This window comes from Scyliorhinus torazame, chromosome 25 (genome assembly GCF_047496885.1).
Source record: "Scyliorhinus torazame isolate Kashiwa2021f chromosome 25, sScyTor2.1, whole genome shotgun sequence".
Lineage (NCBI taxonomy): Eukaryota > Metazoa > Chordata > Chondrichthyes > Carcharhiniformes > Scyliorhinidae > Scyliorhinus > Scyliorhinus torazame.
This window is the reverse complement of record NC_092731.1, coordinates 34961567-34981187: the sequence shown is the minus strand read 5'-3', so window position 1 is coordinate 34981187 and position 19621 is coordinate 34961567. Positions and strand designations below refer to the sequence as shown.

The window sequence follows — 19621 nt, the reverse complement described above, 5'->3', positions numbered from 1 at the left end:
ATGGGGAGGGGGGGAGGAGCAATGTTTTATCCCTCACGGGACCTATGGGGTGGTATTGTTTGTCTACAGTACGGTGCAGTCTCCCCCATTAGGGGCAGGGTAGCCTAATTTCCATATGTATAAGGTCAGCCAGTTAGGCACCAACCAGAGAGGAACCGGGGACTGGGAAGTGTACACATCTCGTTGGTTAATAAAACTTTATTCCTATTTTTACTCAGTGTGGACTCCCCATGTCCTTGTCAAGATGGCGACCAGGAAACTCTCGCTGCCCGTTCTAAAACCCCCATCAGGATTCACGAATGTCCTTTCGGAAAGGAAGTAATAATAATAATCTTTATTATTGTCACAAGTAGGCTTACATTAACGCTGCAATGAAGTTACTGTGAAAATCCCCTAGTCGCCACATTCCGGCGCCTGTTCGGGTACACAGAGGGGCAATTCAGAATGTGGGTCGTACATGTTTGCGTGTGAACGAGTGTGTATACATGTTCAGCTGTAAGTGTGTGTGTGCGCGTGTACAAGTCTATGTGCTGGAGTGGGAATGCGCAAATGCATGAGTGCACGTGTCATGAAACGGAGCAAGACCGATCTCTTGTGTGATGCATTCCAAGGTCGAATAACCAGTTGGCAAGGTGCTTAGGGACTGCTGTCATCTGTAGAATTACACCCACCATAGGCTTTCAAAAGAAACAAATCCTCATCTTGTGATTAAGATGACACAGCGAGGGGGAGAGAGAGAGAGAATGAGTCATTCGGGTCTCTTGGTGAGATTTTCCTGCAATCACTCCCACACTCTGCTCGCTACACATTCATTGTGAGGTATCTGCTTTGTACAAAGTGGTAACATTTATTTACAATGTCCTTATTACAGTCTCGCAGCAACACCAGGCTTCTAAAGATAATGGCCTTGTGTGGGGCCAAGTTGGATTGTAAAATATCTTCTGAGATATTAACAGGTCCGGAGAAACACTCACTCAATGACCAAAAGATTTGCTGCTGTATTTGAAGGAGCATATAATCACACAGCAGAGAAGAAGGCCATTTGGTCCATCAGGGCTTTACTGATTTTCCTGTAACCTTGGATTCATTTTTTTTTTTAAATCAAACTTGCTTTTGAATTTGTTTCTATCACCTTTCAGGAAGTGCATTCCAGACCAGGAGAACTTTTTGCGTCAAATAAATTCTCCCCATCACCATGCTGGCTTTATTGACAGTTACCTTCAATGTGTGTCCTCTGGCGACCGACTCTCCTGACACTTTCTCCTCATTTATCTTTATGTAAACCTGCTCTGCAAGTTTGTTTCTGATACAATATACATCTTTGGTTTGTTGGGGAGAAACCCACGCAAACACGGGGAGAATGTGCAAACTCCACCCGGAGCCGGGATCGAACCTGGGACCTCGGCGCCGTGAGGCAGCAGGGCTAACCCACTGTGCCACCGTGCTGCCCGGATTTACTCGTTAGGCGAGGGCAAAACTCTCCGGAGGGAGGAATCCGCACTCGAAGAAATCAGCAGATCCGTGAACCTTGCCTAAAAGCAAATCCAAGATTTGGAAGGTCACCGACTTCACGGATGCCAGTGTGCGTGATCCGAGCTCATTGTCAAACCTCTGCTTCAGACAAGACATGGTAGACTAGAGTGAATGAGTCGTAGTCAATGGAGAACCGTCATGTGATGACTGAGGGCACCTTACAGCAGGAGCTTATTCTCAAAGAAAACCATTAGACGTTGATACAAATCCTCATGCCTCCCATCTGACAGCAGTCTGAAATCAGCCAGGTCTAAGAGGCGGGAGCCCAAGGCTTGGAAATCGTAAAGCAGGCGAAGAGTCTGTCATTTTGAAACAGTGACGTTGATGCTTTAATTACAGAGTTCCATCATATAACAGATCAATAATTCACTACCTGCCCCGGAATCAGATCCACTAAACTCTCATTTGTTTTCAAGGATGAGTCCTGGAGACACTGCATCACTTTCTGTGATTCTGAACCCCACTAAGAGGGTTAATCTTGGTTCACGTTTTCTGGGTGAAACCATCGACGAAGAAAGGGCCAAAATTAGGGTCAAGCGCGTAAATTAAGTGCAACAACAACAATCTCTCCCTCCACCAAGAAAGCACAACAGCGCCTATACGGTAAGGCGGTGTTCCCTCCTTATCCACCCTGTTAATCGAAGAATCTCCCTGGCCTCCGGTTCACGCTCAGTGGAGATAAAGGGGTTCTGTCTAGCAAACCTCACAGTCCAGGGAAGACAATTCAAAAATTTCCGCCTCTATGTCCTTCCCCACCTCTGCGCGGCTACACTCCTGGGTTTAAACTTTCAGTGTAAACTGCAAAGTCTGACCTTCCAATTCGTCGACCCTATACCCCCCCTTCACTGTCTGCGGCCTCGTGACCCTCAAGGTCGACCCGCCTTCCCGGTTTGCGAACCTCACCCCGGATTGCAAACCAGTTGCCACCAGGAGCAGACGTTACAGTGCCCAGGATCGGATCTTTATCAGGTCAGAGGTCCAAAGGCTGCTGAGGGAAGGAGTCATTGAAGCCAGTAACAGTCCCTGGAGAACTCAAGTAGTGGTAGTAAAGACCGGGGAGAAGCATAGGATAGTCATCGACTACAGTCAGACCATCAACAGGTTAACGCAGCTGGACACGTACCCTCTCCTCCGCATATCCAACCTGGTAAACAGGATCGCGCATTATGAGGTCTTCTCCACGGTGGATCTCGAGTCGCCTACCACCAGCTCGCCATTCGCACTGGTGGCAGATGGGCGGCTCCATCACTTCTTAAGGGTTCCCTTCGATGTCACTAACGGGGTCTCGGTCTTCCAGCGTGAGATGGACCGAATGGTCGACCGGTACGGTCTACGGGCAACGTTCCCGTATCTCGATAACGTCACCATCTGCGGCCACGACCAGCAGGACCACGACACCAACCTCCGAAAATTTCTCCAGACCGCTAAAATCCTTAACCTAACATACAATAAGGATAAATGCGTGTTTAGCACCGACCGCCCTAGCCATCCTCGGCTACGTATTGCGTAATGGAGTGATAGGCCTCGACCCTGAACGCATGCGCCCCCTTATGGATTCCCCCTCCCTCACTGCTCCAAGGCCCTGAAGCGCTGCCTAGGTTTTTTTTCCTACTTTGCCCAGTGGGTCCCCAACTATGCGGACAAGACCCGTCCACTGATCCAATCCACAGTTTTTCCCCTGTTGATAGAGGCCTGCCAGGCCTTCAGCCACATCAAAGCAGACATTGCAAAGGCCACGATGCACGCCATCGACGAGTCTCTCCCCTTCCAGGTCGAGAGTGATGCGTCCGACGTAGCTCAGGCGGCCACACTCAACCAATCGGGCAGACCCGTGGCCTTCTTCTCACGCACCCTCCATGCTTCCGAAATTCGCCACTCCTCAGTCGAGAAGGAGGCCCAGGCCACAGTAGAAGCTGTGCGACATTGGAGGCATTACCTGGCCGGCAGGAGATTCACTTTCCTCACTGACCAACGGTCGGTTGCTTTCATGTTCGATAATGCACAGCGGGGCAAGATAAAAAACGACAAGATCTTGAGGTGGAGGATCAAACTCTCCACCTACAACTACGAGATCTTGTACCGTCCCGGGAAGCTAAACGAGCCTCCTGACGCCCTGTCCCGCGGCACATGTGCCACCGCACAAGTGGACCGCCTCCGAGCCCTCCACGAGGACCTCTGCCACCCGGGGGTCACTCGCTTTTTCCATTTTGTTAAGACCCGCAACCTGCCCTACTCCATCGAGGAGGTCAGGACTGTCACCAGAGACTGCCAAATCTGCGCGGAGTGCAAACCGCACTTCTACCGGCCAGAGAAAGCGCACCTGATAAAGGCTTCCGATCCCTTTGAAAGCCTCAGCATGGACTTCAAATGCCCCCTCCCCTCCACCGGCAGCAACACGTATTTCCTGAACGTGATTGACGAGTACTCCCGGTTCCCATTCCCCATCCCCTGCCCAGACATGATCACGACCACTGTCATCAAGGCCCTCCAAAGTATTTTTACACTGTTCGGTTTCCCCGCCTACATACACAGTGATAGGGGGTCCTCCTTTATGAGCGACGAACTGCGTCAATTCCTGCTCAGCAAGGGCTTCGCCTCGAGCAGGACGACCAGTTACAACTCCCGGGGAAACGGACAGGTAAAGAGGGAAAACGAACGGTCTGGAAGACCGTCCTACTGGCCCTACGGTCCAGGAATCTCCCAGTCTCCCGCTGGCAGGAAGTCCTCCAGGAGGCCCTCCATACCATCGGGTCACTGCTCTGTACGACCACCAATCAGACACCTCACGAACGTCTCCCTGTCTTTCCCAGGAAGTCCTCCTCCGGGACCTCGCTCCCGACTTGGCTGGCAACACCCGGACCCATCCTGCTCCGAAAACACGTGCGGGCGCACAAGTCGGACCCGTTGGTAGAGAGAGTCCATCTGCTACACGCTAACCCCCAATACGCCTACGTGGCGTTCCCTGACGGCCGGCAGGATACGGTCTCCCTACGGGACCTGGCGCCCGCCGGAATCCCACGTACATCCCAGCCACCAGTCCCACCCCCCCCCCTCCCCCCCTCCACCACAGCACCTTACAGGAGGATCAGTCCTCCCGCCACCCCTGCCTAGGGCCCCCCTCACCCACCGACACCACTTACAGGCGCCCCCTTCCCGGGTCAGCCGTTTTTCCCACCAGCGGCGTCTATGGGTGACGAAGCTGCCATGGAGGCCGAAGCCATGTTCCCGGAGTCGCAGACGCCCGAGCCCCCACCGGAGTCACCACCGAGGCTCAGACGCTCACAGAGGACGACCAGGGCACCCGACCGACTGATTGCAACATTTTAACTGATCTGTAAATATTAAACACGGAATGTACATGTCTGCATACTTGTAAATAATCACTAAACACTGTAAGGAGGTATCACGGTACCTCCATAACTGATTATACCATGTTGTTACATTTTGTAGTTGCCGACCGCCACTCCCGCCGGACTCTTTTTTAACAGGGGGTGAATGTGGTATTATCAGGTTTACGGTACCCGAGAGGCTGAAGTACCATTGGTTAAACCTAGGGGTGTTACCATTGGCTGTAGAGTATGGTAGCTCCGCCCTGCTAGGCGGGGTATAAGAACCCGTGCCGTCCCAGCAGCCCTCATTCTGTACCCGAGCTGCTGGGGAATACTTCTAGCTTAATAAAGCCTTCAGTTGTACTACAACCTCGTTTTAGTAGTTATTGATCATGCATCAATGCCAAAGTTCCCACTGTCACTGTACCACAATACTGTGGACTAAGTAGAGGTCAATATCTCTCTGCGTGTGTCACATAAACTCACCAACCCTTTGATGAGAGTTGTGGAGATGTTCCAGTGCTGCCACCATGCCAGTAGCCTGTGTTTCCCTTCAGGTTGGCACATAAACTGGATTGCAACATCAACAATGTTCAGGTGAAAACAGCGAGCTTTAATAAAACTACAAAATCGAACTGTGAAATAAGCAATAGAAAATGGCTACGCCTACATGGGAACACGCTCCCAGTCACCGGAGGGTGATGACATATAATGATGCTGGGCAGTGCATGGAGAATCAGGAATACCCCTGGAATGTTGGCCTTCATTGCGAGAGGCTTCGAGTACAGGAGCAGGGATGTGTTGCTGCAGTTACACAGGGCCTTGGTGAGGCCACACCTGGAGTATTGTGTGCAGTTTTGGTCTCCTTACCTGAGGAAGGATGTTCTTGCTCTCGAGGGAGTGCAGCGAAGGTTTACCAGACTGATTCCAGGGATGGTGGTTCTGTCATATGAGGAGAGATTGACTAGGTTAGGATTGTTCTCGCTGGAGTTCAGAAGAATGAGGAGGGATCTCGTAGAGGCTTATAAAATTCTAACAGGACTAGACAGGGTAGATGCAGGGAAGTTGTTCCCGATGATGGGTGTGTCCAGAATCATGAGTGGATTCATTTCGGACAGAGATGAGGAGACATTTCTTCACCCATAGAGTGGTGAGCCTGTGGATTTCATTACTCATTGTAGAATTCATTGTATTTAGGTGTCCAGATCACCAACAGCCTGTCCTGGTCCCCCCATGCTGACAGTATAGTTAAGAAAGCCCACCAACGACTCTACTTTCTCAGAAGACTAAGGAAATTTGGCATGCCAGCTACGACCCTCACCAACTTCTACAGATGCACCATAGAAAGCATTCTTTCTGGTTGTATCACAGCTTGGTATGGAGCCTGCTCTGCCCAAGATGCAGGAAACTACAAAATGTCGTGAATGTAGCCCAGTCCATCACGCAAACCAGACTCCCATCCATTGACTCTATCTATAATTCCCGCTGCCTCAGAAAGGCAGCCAGCATAATCAAGGACCCCAGGCACCCTGGACATACTCTCTTCCACCTTCTTCCGTCAGGAAAAAGGATACCAAAGTTTGAGGTCATGTACCAACCGACTCAAGAACAGCTTCTTCCCTACTACCATCAGACTTTTGAATGGACCTACCTCGTATGAAGTTGATCTTTTCTCTACACCTTGCTACAACTGTAACATTATATTCTGCAGTCTCGCCTTCCTTCCCTATGGACGGTGCATTGTTTGTACAGCAGGCAAGAAACAATACTTTTCATTGTAAACTAATACATGTGACAATAATAAATCAAATCAAATCACAGGAAGTAGTTGATGCTAAAATATTGAATATATTCAAGAGGCGGCTGGATATCGCACTTGGGCGAATGGGGTCAAAGGTTTTGGGGGAAAGCAGGATTAGGCTATTGAGTTGGATGATCAGCCATGATCGTGATGAATGGCGGAGCAGGCTCGAAGGGCCAAAAGGCCTCCTCCTGCTCCTATCTTCTATGTATCTAAGAGAAAATGCTGGAATGTATCTTTTATGCTTTATCCTTTTTTATATATATTTCTTAAAGAAACATTTTTTGTTGTTGAGTTCTGTTGAGCTACTCCTTGAACAGTCTGCACCAGGGCCTTTGCCAATGCTGTTCTTAACCCAGCCACAAAGAGGCAAAAGCGAGCAATGCAAACAGACCGACTGTCCAGATTTCTCTCCTTCCCATTGTATCAATCTCTGGCCTCAGCTGTGCACTGCCCCCTGACCAGACGTCGAGGCTGGGACCCCACCGTTTGGGGATTAGCAGATGAAGGCACAGATTAGCTGGTACATTCCTCCTATACAAACAATGACCAGGCGTGCAAAGTACCCCATTGGCTGCAAGCGCTTTGGGACATCTTGGAAGTTGTGGAAGGTGCAACAGAAATACGAGTCTGTGTAACATGGGTGAATGACTTTTGTCCATTTGTCAATGCGCGTTTATTAAACCTCCTTTGGCAAATGGACAAATTGCATCATTTTTGTCAAGGCAGTGGCAATTTGTTTAGATCCATCAATTATATTTGCAAAAAGGAAAGAGAATTCAACAGGAAATCAAAGACTATGAAAGTATTTTTGTTCAATTTGAAATTGGATTCCTACTCATTAGAAAGCAGCCTTATCAAAGCACACACTTGCATATAAAACCCTGCACTTTTAGTTAGTGCACCGGTAGTAAATGGAGGTTATTTGTGTGAGGGGTTTTCCTACCTGACACTGGTCCAGGTCCAGCTCCCTCTCCTCCACCTCCTTCCCCACTCACCAGCCTGGCAGTGCAGGGAGCGTTCTCGCCTCCGCCGCACGCTCATTGGCCCGCCGGCCCCCTGCCTGATTGGCCCGCCCTGCCTGTCATTCGGATGACGCCACAGGTCATGCTAATCGTGGCCGCCCGGCGCTTCCCCATTGGCCGCCGCTCCTGTCAGTCAGCCGCGTTGCTATAGGCGACGCCCAGGTGGCACTTGGTCCAGGTGAGGGCAGCATGTGCTGGTGGCTCTGCCCATCCCTCAGGCAGGCAAGGAGGAGGGCTGTCCTGCCCTTCCCTGCCCTACCTACCTGCTCTGCCCTCTCCCTCTTGCCCTACCTACCTGCCCTGCCTACCCCACCTGCCTGCCCTGTCCCACCCTGCCCCCTGCTCTTCTCTGCCCTCCTTGTCCTGCCCTGCCCCCTTACCCTGCCCCATCTGCCCTTCTGCCCCACCTGCCCTACCCTACCTGCCGTGCCTTTCCCCCTTGCCCTGCCCTTCTGCCCCACCTGCCCTACCCGCCGTGCCTTGCCCCCTTGCCCTGCCCTTCTGCCCCACCTCCCTACCCTACCTGCCGTGCCTTGCCCCCTTGCCCTGCCCTTCTGCTCCACCTGCCCTACCCTACCTGCCGTGCCTTGCCCTGCCCTTCTGCCCCACCTGTCCTACCCTACCTGCCGCACGGTAGCACAGTGGTTAGCACAGTTTGCTTCGCAGCTCCAGGGTCCCAAAGTTCGATTCCCGACTTGGGTGACTGTCTGGGTGGAGTTTGCACATTCTCCCATGTCAGCGTGGGTTTCCTCCGGGTGCTCCACTTTCCCCCCCACAGTCCAAAGATAAAATTACAGAATCGTAGAATTTTGCAGCTCAGAAGGAGGCCATTCAGCCCACCGTGTTTGCACTGGCTCCCGAAGGAGCTACCTAGCTAGTCCCATTCTCCAGGTGTGCAGGTTCGGTGGATTGGCCATGGTGAATTGCCCCTTAGTGTCCAAAGGTGTGCAGTTAAGGGGGCTATGCGTATACGGCGGGGAATGGGCCTGGGTAGAATGCTTTTTCATACGGTCGGTGCAAGACTCAATGGGCCGAACGGCCTCCTTCTGCACTGCTGGAATTCTATGATTCTGGGGCAGGGCAGGAAGGGAAGGGCAGGGTGACAAGGAAGGGGAGGGAGGCAGTGAAGGGCACTCCCCCACCCCATCCCTGCAACCCCACCTAACCTGCACATCTTTGGACTGTGGGAGGAAACCGGAGCACCCGGAGGAAACCCACGCAGACACGGGGAGAACGTGCAAACTCCACACAGCCACCCGAGGTCGGAATCAAACCCGGGTCCCTGGCGCCGTGAGGCAGCAGTGCTGTCAAAGTGAACTGAGTTTTAGACCTTCACAAGGTAAGCCTCAATGATGCAAACCAATTCAGCCCATCAACCTTTACCTCTGAAAATCGTACAGTTTCTCCACTCACAGCCCCCAACCTTCTTAAATAATTCCTGCTTGGAAAATGCATCCCCAGTGTTATTCTCTCTGCGCGACTTAAATGGATATGATGGACAAATGTTTTTAAATTGTTAATTATTGTCACAGGTAGGCTTACATTAACACTGCAATGAAGTTACTGTGAAAAGCCCCTAGTCGCCACACTTCGGCGCCTGTTCGGGTACACAGAGGGAGAATTCAGAATGTCCAATTCACCCAACAGCACGTCTTTTGGGAGTTTGTGGGAGGAAACCGGAGCACCCGGAGGAAACCCACGCAGACACGGGGAGGATGTGCAGACTCCGCACAGACAGTCATCCAAGCGGGAATCGAACCTGGGACCCTGGCGCTGTGTTTGTCTGTGTGTGTGGGGTGGGTGCAGAGAGTGGGACAGTTAGAAAGGGGGGGTTGGGAAAGGGGTATTAGATAGTCAGTTACATTTCGTCAGTTTAATTATAATATTGCATGTAATTAAAGGTTACTTATGGTTTACATTTACAAACTTGTTGACTGCCATTTATTGGGCTCAGCCAAGGTCCTCAGGTATTTTTAAAATAACATCAAATTTCACTTCGCAGAATCGCAGAATAATACAGCGCAGAAGAGGCCCTTCGGCCCATCGAGTCTGCACCAACACATGAAAAACACCTGACCTGCCCACCTAATCCCATTGGCCAGCATTTGGCCCAGAACCTGGAATGTTCTGACGTGCCAAGTGCTCATCCAGCAACTTTTTAAAGGATGTGAGGCAACCTGCCTCTCCCACCCTCCCAGGCAGTGCGTCCCGGACCGTCACCATTCTCTGGGTAAAAAAGATTTTCTTCAAATCCCCCCTAATCCTCCTGACCCCTCACCTTGAACTTGTGTCCCCCTCGTAACTGACCCTTCAACTCGGGAACAGCTGCTCCCTATCCACTCTGTCCATGCCCCTCATAATCTTGTTCACCTCGATCAGGTCGCCCCTCAGTCTTCTCTGCTCCAGAGAAAACAACCCGAGCCTATCCAACCGCTCTGCATAACTTAAAGAGCTGTTGGGGAGTGTTTAAACTAATGAGGCAGGGGGATGGGAACCGATGCAGGAAGTTGGAAGGTAGTAAAACAGGGACAGAAACAAAAGGCAGTCAGGGGGAAAGTGTAAGGCAGAGAAGCTACAGTCAAAAATCAAAAAGGGCGACAGTACAAGGTACAGTGACTGAGGGGAGCTCAGTGAATAGGACCAGGAATACTAAAAGGAATAAAACGTGAAGTGAAAACATTAATGGGTAAGCAACACGGCAGGTTGTTACATGAAGATATGGGTTCAACGACAAGGAAAATTAGGAGAAAGGTTAAGAGGAAATATAACTTAGGAGAGGTTACTGATCGAGGTGTTTAAGATTCAGAACAGAGGTAAAAAAAAAGCCAACATAAGTGTACTTTACCTGAATGCTCGTAGTATCCGGAATAAGGTAAATGAGTTTGATGGCGCAAATCATCGTGAATGACTATAATTTAGTGGCCATTACTGAAACATGGTTAAAGGATGGTCACGACTGGGAGTTAAATATCCGAGGGGTGTCAAACTATTCGGAAGGACAGAATGGATGGTAAGGGAGGTGGTGTAGCTCTGTTATTTAAGGATGACATCCGGGCAACAGTAAGGGATGACATCGGTGCTATGGAGGATAAGGTTGAATCCATTTGGTGAAAATCAGGAATAGTAAGGCGAAAAAAGTCACTGATAGGAGTAGTCTATTGGCCACCAAATAGTAACATTATGGTGGGGGCAGGCAATAAACAAAGAAATAACTGATGCATGTAGAAATGGTACAGCAGTTATCATGGGGGATTTTAATCTACATGTCGATTGGTTTAACCAGGTCGGTCAAGGCAGCCTTGAGGAGTTTATAGAATGTATCCGCGATAGTTTCCGAGAACAGAATGTAATGGAACCTACGAGGGAACAAGCGGTCCTAGATCTGGTCCTGTGTAATGAGACAGGATTGATTCAGGATCTCATAGTTCGGGATCCTCTTGGAAGGAGCGATCACAATATGGTGGAATTTAAAATACAGATGGAGGGTGGGAAGGTAAAATCAAGCACTAGTATTTTGTGCTTAAACAAAGGAGATTACAACGGGATGAGAGAAGAACTAGCTAAGGTAGACTGGGAGCAAAGACTTTATGGTGAAACAGTTGAGGAACAGTGGAGAACCTTCCAAGCGATTTTTCACAGTGCTCAGCAAAGGTTTATACCAACAAAAAGGAAGGACGGTAAAAGAGGGAAAATCGACCGTGGATATCTAAGGAAATAAGGGACAGTATCAAATTGAAGGAAAAAGCATACAAAGTAGCAAGATTAGTGGGAGACTAGAGGACTGGGAAATCTTTAGGGGGGCAACAGAAAGCTACTAAAAAAGCTATAAAGAAGAATAAGGTAGATTATGAGAGTAAACTTGCTCAGAATATAAAAACAGATAGTAAAAGTTTCTACAAATATATAAAACAAAAAAGAGTGGCTAAGGTAAATATTGGTCCTTTAGAGGATGAGAAGGGAGATTTAATAATGGGAGATGAGGAAATGGCTGAGGAACTGAACAGGTTTTTTGGATCGGTCTTCACAGTGGAAGACACAAATAACATGCCAGTGACTGATGGAAATGAGGCTATGACAGGTGAGGACCTTGAGAGGATTGTTATCACCAAGGAGGTAGTGATGGGCAAGCTAATGGGGCTAAAGGTAGACAAGTCTCCTGGACCTGATGGAATGCATCCCAGAGTGCTAAAAGAGATGGATAGGGGAATTGCAAATGCACTAGTGATAATTTACCAAAATTCACTAGACTCTGGGGGTGGTCCCGGTGGATTGGAAATTAGCAAACGTGACACCACTGTTTAAAAAAGGAGGTAGGCAGAAAGCAGGTAATTATAGGCCAGTGAGCTTAACTTCGGTAGTAGGGAAGATGCTGGAATCTATCATCAAGGAAGAAATAGCGAGGCATCTGGATGGAAATTGTCCCATTGGGCAGACGCAGCATGGGCTCATAAAGGGCAGGTTGTGCCTAACTAATTTAGTGGAATTTTTTGAGGACATTACCAGTGCGGTAGATAATGGGGAGCCAATGGATGTGGTATATCTGGATTTCCAGAAAGCCTTTGACAAGGTGCCACACAAAAGGTTGCTGCATAAGATAAAGATGCATGGCATTAAGGGGAAAGTAGTAGCATGGATAGAGGATTGGTTAATTAATAGAAAGCAAAGAGTGCGGATTAATGGGTGTTTCTCTGGTTGGCAATCAGTAGCTAGTGGTGTCCCTCAGGGATCAGTGTTCGGCCCACAACTGTTCACAATTTACATCGATGATTTGGAGTTGTGGGACCAAGGGCAATGTGTCCAAGTTTTGCAGACGACACTAAGATAAGTGGTAAAGCAAAAAGTGCAGAGGATACTGGAAGTCTGCAGAGGGATTTGGATAGGCTAAGTGAATGGGCTAGGGTCTGGCAGATGGAATACAATGTTGACAATGTGCGGGTATCCATTTTGGGAGGAATAACAGCAAAAGAGATTTATTGTTTAAATGATAAAATATTAAAACATGCTGCTATGCATAGAGACCTGGGCGTGCTAGTGCATCAGTCGCAAAAAGTTGGTTTACAGGTGCAACAGGTGATTAAGAAGGCAAATGGAATTTTGTCCTTCATTGCTAGAGGGATAGAGTTTAAGACTAGGGAGGTTATGCTGCAATTGTATAAGGTGTTAGTGAGGCCACACCTGGGGTATTGTGTTCAGTTTTGGTCTCCTTACCTGAGAAAGGACGTACTGGCGCTGGAGGGTGTGCAGAGGAGATTCACTAGGTTAATCCCAGAGCTGAAGGGGTTGGATTACGAGGAGAGGTTGAGTAGACTGGGACTGTACTCGTTGGAATTTAGAAGGATGAGGGGGGATCTTACAGAAACATATAAAATTGTGAAGGGAATAGATAGGATAGATGTGGGCAGGTTGTTTCCACTGGCGGGTGAAAGCAGAACTGGGGGCATAGCCTCAAAATAAGGGGGAAGTAGATTTAGGACTGAGTTTAGGAGGAACTTCTTCACCCAAAGGGTTGGGAATCTATGGAATTCCTTGCCCAGTGAAGCAGTAGAGGCTCCTTCTTTAAATGTTTTTAAGATAAAGATAGATAGTTTTTTGAAGAATAAAGGGATTAAGGGTGATGGTGTTTGGGCCGGAAAGTGGAGCTGAGTCCACAAAAGATCAGCCACGATCTCATTGAATGGCGGAGCAGGCTCGAGGGGCCAGATGGCCGACTCCTGCTCCTAGTTCTTATGTAACGCTCCATCCCAGCAACATCCTGGTGAATCTCCTCTGCACCCCCTCCAGTGCAATCACATCCTTCCTATAATGTGGCGACCAGAACTGCACACAGTGCTCCAGCTGTGGCCTCACCAAAGTTCTACACAGCTCCAACATGACCTCCCACGCTGTGCCTCAACAATTCAACATATGGAGATAATGTGGGGTTCGCCTCCCACAGCATCTCAGTGTATTCCCAGAATGCACATCAGAGGTGGAGGCGGCCTGCTGCCTTCCATGCCCTGTTGTCTAATATGCCCTTGGCAGGCGTCCTCTGGAGGGCCAGGACCTGGAGGGCTCAACTTGGTGCTGTCGTGTCACCCTGTTCTGCCCGGGTTGTACCAGTCTCAGGAAGGGAGATTCAGATGGGTCTCCTGGATGGATGGATGCCCCCAGGATGTACTCCAGGCGATCCTCCCCACCCCAGGCGCTCAGGGACCCCTGGGTTACTCCATAGGGTGGAGGGGCAGCTGGAGTGAGCTCCAGAAGCCTCAGCCTTACGTGCACTGCAGTCCTGGAGGCCCGTCATGGTCTGCAGCATGTTAATGAGCCCCTCAGCCTGGCCCTCAGGGACTGCGCCATGCTTCGGAGTTCTCCCGTCGCGGATCTGACCTCTTGCCCCAGGCGCCCCACTGCGGACACCACCCTTGCAGTGTTGGTCTGGGTGCCACGCATCGCTGGCAAGATCTCCTGCGACTCAAGGCTTTGGGACTCCTTCACTCGGCCTTGCAGTCACAGGAGTGTCACTGACAACCCTTCCTGGTATTCCCGGCTCTGCCTTTACCTGTCTGGCAGCTAAGGGTTGAACGTGTCCAGAGGCACAGCACCTTGGTGTTGAGGCTGGGCGGTGCAATGTGGTTAGGATACAGACTCGGCTCTTTGTTTGACCCTGCAAGGGACATGGTTTTAGTACATGGCCTGGTCCAAGGGTTTGGAATACACAGAGTTCACTGGAGACTGGTCATCTGGCTCCACACTCTCATCTCGCAGACCCACCCCGCTCTCCGAGCCGGCCCACCCCGTTCTCCGAGCCGGCCCACCCCGCTCTCCGAGCCGGCCCACCCCGCTCTCCGAGCCGGCCCACCTCGCTCTCCGAGCCGGCCCACCCCGCTCTCCGAGCCGGCCCACCCCGCTCTCCGAGCCGGCCCACCCCGCTCTCCGAGCCGGCCCACCCCGCTCTCCGAGCAGACCCACCCCGCTCTCCGAGCCGGCCCACCCCGCTCTCCGAGCCGGCCCACCCCGCTCTCCGAGCCGGCCCACCCCGCTCTCCGAGCAGTCCCACCCCGCTCTCCGAGCCGACCCACCCCGCTCTCCGAGCAGACCCACCCCGCTCTCCGAGCAGACCCACCCCGCTCTCCGAGCCGGCCCACCCCGCTCTCCGAGCAGACCCACCCCGCTCTCCGAGCAGACCCACCCCGCTCTCCGAGCCGGCCCACCTCGCTCTCCGAGCCGGCCCACCCCGCTCTCCGAGCCGGCCCACCCCGTTCTCCGAGCCGGCCCACCCCCGCTCTCCGAGCCGGGCCCACCCCGCTCTCCGAGCAGACCCACCTCGCTCTCCGAGCCGGCCCACCCCGCTCTCCGAGCAGACCCACCTCGCTCTCCGAGCAGTCCCACCCCCCTCTCCGAGCAGACCCACCTCGCTCTCCGAGCCGGCCCACCCCGCTCTCCGAGCAGACCCACCCCGCTCTCCGAGCAGTCCCACCCCCCTCTCCGAGCAGACCCACCTCGCTCTCCGAGCCGGCCCCACCCCGCTCTCCGAGCAGACCCACCCCGCTCTCCGAGCCGGCCCCACCCCGCTCTCCGAGCAGGACCCACCCCCGCTCTCCGAGCCGGCCCACCCCCGCTCTCCGAGCAGACCCACCTCGCTCTCCGAGCAGTCCCACCCCGCTCTCCGAGCAGACCCACCTCGCTCTCCGAGCCGGCCCACCCCGCTCTCCGAGCCGGCCCACCCCGCTCTCCGAGCAGACCCACCTCGCTCCTCCGAGCCGGCCCCACCCCGCTCTCCGAGCCGGCCCACCCCGCTCTCCGAGCAGACCCACCCCGCTCTCCGAGCCGGCCCACCCCCGCTCTCCGAGCCGGCCCACCCCGCTCTCCGAGCCGGCCCACCCCGCTCTCCGAGCAGACCCACCTCGCTCTCCGAGCAGACCCACCTCGCTCTCCGAGCCGGCCCACCCCGCTCTCCGAGCAGACCCACCCCGCTCTCCGAGCAGTCCCACCCCGCTCTCCGAGCAGACCCACCTCGCTCTCCGAGCAGACCCACCCCGCTCTCCGAGCCGGCCCACCCCGCTCTCCGAGCCGGCCCACCCCGCTCTCCGAGCAGACCCACCCCGCTCTCCGAGCAGTCCCACCCCGCTCTCCGAGCAGACCCACCCCGCTCTCCGAGCAGACCCACCCCGCTCTCCGAGCCGGCCCCACCCCGCTCTCCGAGCCGGCCCACCCCGCTCTCCGAGCAGACCCACCTCGCTCTCCGAGCAGACCCACCTCGCTCTCCGAGCCGGCCCACCTCGCTCTCCGAGCCGACCCACCCCACTCTCCGAGCAGACCCACCTCGCTCTCCGAGCCGGCCCGCCCCGCTCTCCGAGCAGTCCCACCCCGCTCTCCGAGCAGACCCACCTCCCTCTCCGAGCCGGCCCCACCTCGCTCTCCGAGCAGACCCACCCCGCTCTCCGAGCAGACCCACCTCCCTCTCCGAGCCGGCCCACCTCGCTCTCCGAGCAGACCCCACCCCGCTCTCCGAGCAGACCCACCTCCCTCTCCGAGCCGGCCCACCCCGCTCTCCGAGCCGGCCCACTCCTACTCCTCCCCTGCGACCTCCATGGTTCTCTTCTCGTGTGGAGTTGGGGTCCTCAGCTCGGGCACCCCACCACCTGTTTTCTCTCGGCCATGTCGGTTGTGGGCGAGCTTCTCCTGCAGAAACACAAATGGGGATAATGCGAGCTGGCCGCCTGGAGGGTGTGACAGGTCGGTGGTGTCTGGCGTGTGTGGGCACTGCTCCCACGCAGGGAGGGGCGTGTGTGGGCACTGCTCCCACGCAGGGAGGGGCGTGTGTGGGCACTGCTCCCACGCAGGGAGGGGCGTGTGTGGGCACTGCTCCCACGCAGGGAGGGGCGCGTGTGGGCACTGCTCCCACGCAGAGAGTGGTTCTGACGAGGAGTGGCAGGGGGTGTTTGAGGATGCGGGCAGGAGGGCCGGGTGCTGGGGCCCTGCGAGGTGGCGGGCATGTGGAATCCGGGTGCCAATCCGAGTTGTGACGGAGAGGCGGGTGTGCAGAGAGGGGGCATTTACCCTGGCTGATCGCAGTAGGTTATTCACCTTTTCCCTACATTGCAGCCCCGCCCTCTAGGCCCGTCTGCTCGCACTGACCGGTGCTGCCACCTTGCTAGGTGGCCTCCTGCTGGCCAGAGGCTGTATTGTAGCCCGCCTCGCGCACACTCAGACGGTGTTCTTCTCGTGCGGGAAGAAGCAGCTTTTCGAAGTGCCTGAAAATTGAGGCCTGGATCCGCCACCCGGGCCTGGAGGGATTCGCACCCATGTCCTCCCAGAATCGGCGATCTCTCCACTTTTAAAGGTGCTGAACCTCTCGCTATTTCCTCTCTCGTTATGTTTATCCCATTCAATATTTCAGACTCCCCACCTCAACTACAACATCTGCATTGCAACCCCCTCCCCCCCCCTCTTCTGCTCCATTTTTTTTGCAAAGTATTCCCTAAGAAACACAATCTCTGCAGTGCAGGAGGAGGCCATTCGGCCCATCCGGTCTGCACCGACCCCTCTGAGAGAGCCCCCACTCTCGGCCACTCCCCCACCCCATCCCTGCAACCCCACCTAACCTGCACATCTTTGGACTGTGGGAGGAAACCGAGCACCCGGAGGAAACCCACGCAGGACACGGGGAGAACGTGCAGACTCCGCACGGACAGTGACCCAAGCCGGAATCGAACCTGGGTCCTTGGTGCTGGGAGGGCCGCAGTGCTAACCACTTTGCCTTACCCCTGCGCACACGTGGTATATTTTTGGGATTTTTGTTCGGGGCATCGCAGCCCCGGCCCAGCGGGTTTCCCCCAGGAGCGTGGGGGTGGCTTCAATCGGAAATCCCACTGACAAGCGGCGGGAAGAGAGAATCCCTCCACCAGCCAGCGGTGCGGCGGCGAGGAACACGGGGGCCGGAGAAGACCCAACTTGATCCCGAACTGGCCCTCCTCCTTTCTCACGTCAGCGAAGTGTGGAAGTCGGGGTGAGAGACAGCCCCGCTGTCACTCGATACCGGAGCTCACAGAGAGAGGGTCACTCAGCACAGTGTCTCTGCTGCTGTCGGTGGTGTACAACATACTGAGACCACCAGTCAACACGAGGGGGCTCGGCTGCTTGTGTGAAGTATTGGTTGTGGAGGGTGGGCAGAGGGGGGAACAATCCAAGCTCACTTGTGCAGTGAACAGGTGACACCTGCTGGGTTCAACATGAATAACACCACACTGTTTATACCTGGGATTCAGACCACTTCTCGCTCGTCACCTGACCTGTCCCCAAAATCAGCCCGGAGATGCTGGAATAATCATCCCTTTGAACACTTGTAACGGCGACGGCAAAACAGTGACAAGGCTTTCCAAACAGATACGTCGATCGCTGCAAAGTTAAAACAATCCATGTAAATTAGTTGAAAGCTGAGCAAAGGTTTGCAAAAACAAATATGGGGCGGGATTTGCGGTCTGGGGGGTTTGCGGTCTGGGGGGTTTGCGGTCTGGGGGGTTTGCGGTCTGGGGGGTTTGCGGTCTGGGGGGTTTGCGGTCTGGGGGGTTTGCGGTCTGGGGGGTTTGCGGTCTGGGGGGTTTGCGGTCTGGGGGGTTTGCGGTCTGGGGGGTTTGCGGTCTGGGGGGTTTGCGGTCTGGGGGGTTTGCGGTCTGGGGGGTTTGCGGTCTGGGGGGTTTGCGGTCTGGGGGGTTTGCGGTCTGGGGGGTTTGCGGTCTGGGGGGTTTGCGGTCTGGGGGGTTTGCGGTCTGGGGGGTTTGCGGTCTGGGGGGTTTGCGGTCTGGGGGGGTTTGCGGTCTGGGGGGTTTGCGGTCTGGGGGGTTTGCGGTCTGGGGGTTTGCGGTCTGGGGGGTTTGCGGTCTGGGGGGTTTGCGGTCTGGGGGGTTTGCGGTCTGGGGGGTTTGCGGTCTGGGGGGTTTGCGGTCTGGGGGGTTTGCGGTCTGGGGGGTTTGCGGTCTGGGGGGTTTGCGGTCTGGGGGGTTTGCGGTCTGGGGGGTTTGCGCTCTGGGGGGTTTGCGCTCTGGGGGGTTTGCGCTCTGGGGGGTTTGCGGTCTGGGGGGGGTTTGCGGTCTGGGGGGGTTTGCGGTCTGGGGGGTTTGCGGTCTGGGGGGGTTTGCGGTCTGGGGGGGTTTGCGGTCTGGGGGGGTTTGCGGTCTGGGGGGGTTTGCGGTCTGGGGGGGTTTGCGGTCTGGGGGGGTTTGCGGTCTGGGGGGGTTTGCGGTCTGGGGGGGTTTGCGGTCTGGGGGGTTTGCGGTCTGGGGGGATTTGCGGTCTGGGGGATTTGCGGTCTGGGGGATTTGCGGTCTGGGGGATTTGCGGTCTGGGGGATTTGCGGTCTGGGGGGTTTGCGGTCTGGGGGGTTTGCGGTCTGGGGGGTTTGCGGTCTGGGGGGTTTGCGGTCTGGGGGGTTTGCGGGTCTGGGGGGTTTGCGGTCTGGGGGGTTTGCGGTCTGGGGGGTTTGCGGTCTGGGGGGTTTGCGGTCTGGGGGGTTTGCGGTCTGGGGGTTTGCGGTCTGGGGGATTTGCGGTCTGGGGGTTTGCGGTCTGGGGGGTTTGCGGTCTGGGGGGGTTTGCGGTCTGGGGGGTTTGCGGTCTGGGGGGTTTGCGGTCTGGGGGGTTTGCGGTCTGCGGGATTTGCGGTCTGCGGGATTTGCGGTCTGCGGGATTTGCGGTCTGCGGGATTTGCGGTCTGCGGGATTTGCGGTCTGCGGGATTTGCGGTCTGCTGAAATCGGGATTGGGCAGAGAATCGGTTTTCACGCCGAGATCGTGGCAGGCGCCAGTTTCACGCCAAATCGCAATTGCCCGTCACCGCCACAGTGGCATCAATGCGTTCCACTCCGCACGTACAGTAAACGCTGTTTATATATCACCAGAAGGTCCGACCCGGTATTCTCCGGGACCCCCGCCATTCTCCGCCTCCACCGGGGGGAAT

General features: G+C 54.4%; 1 protein-coding gene across 2 annotated transcripts in view; it reads right to left on the bottom strand.

The window, feature by feature from the left end:
- Window positions 1–7715, bottom strand: part of LOC140402480 (synaptosomal-associated protein 25-like) — a 404508-nt gene extending 396793 nt beyond the window's left edge. Inside the window, exon 1 of one of the 2 annotated variants that reach the window (XM_072490303.1) lies at window positions 7610–7715. The gene's annotated coding sequence lies outside the window, so the exon portion shown is untranslated. Of the gene's footprint in view, window positions 1–5732; window positions 5802–7609 lie in introns of those variants that run through there. The other variant, XM_072490304.1, reaches the window with a different exon arrangement.
- Window positions 7716–19621: the final 11906 nt, after the last annotated feature.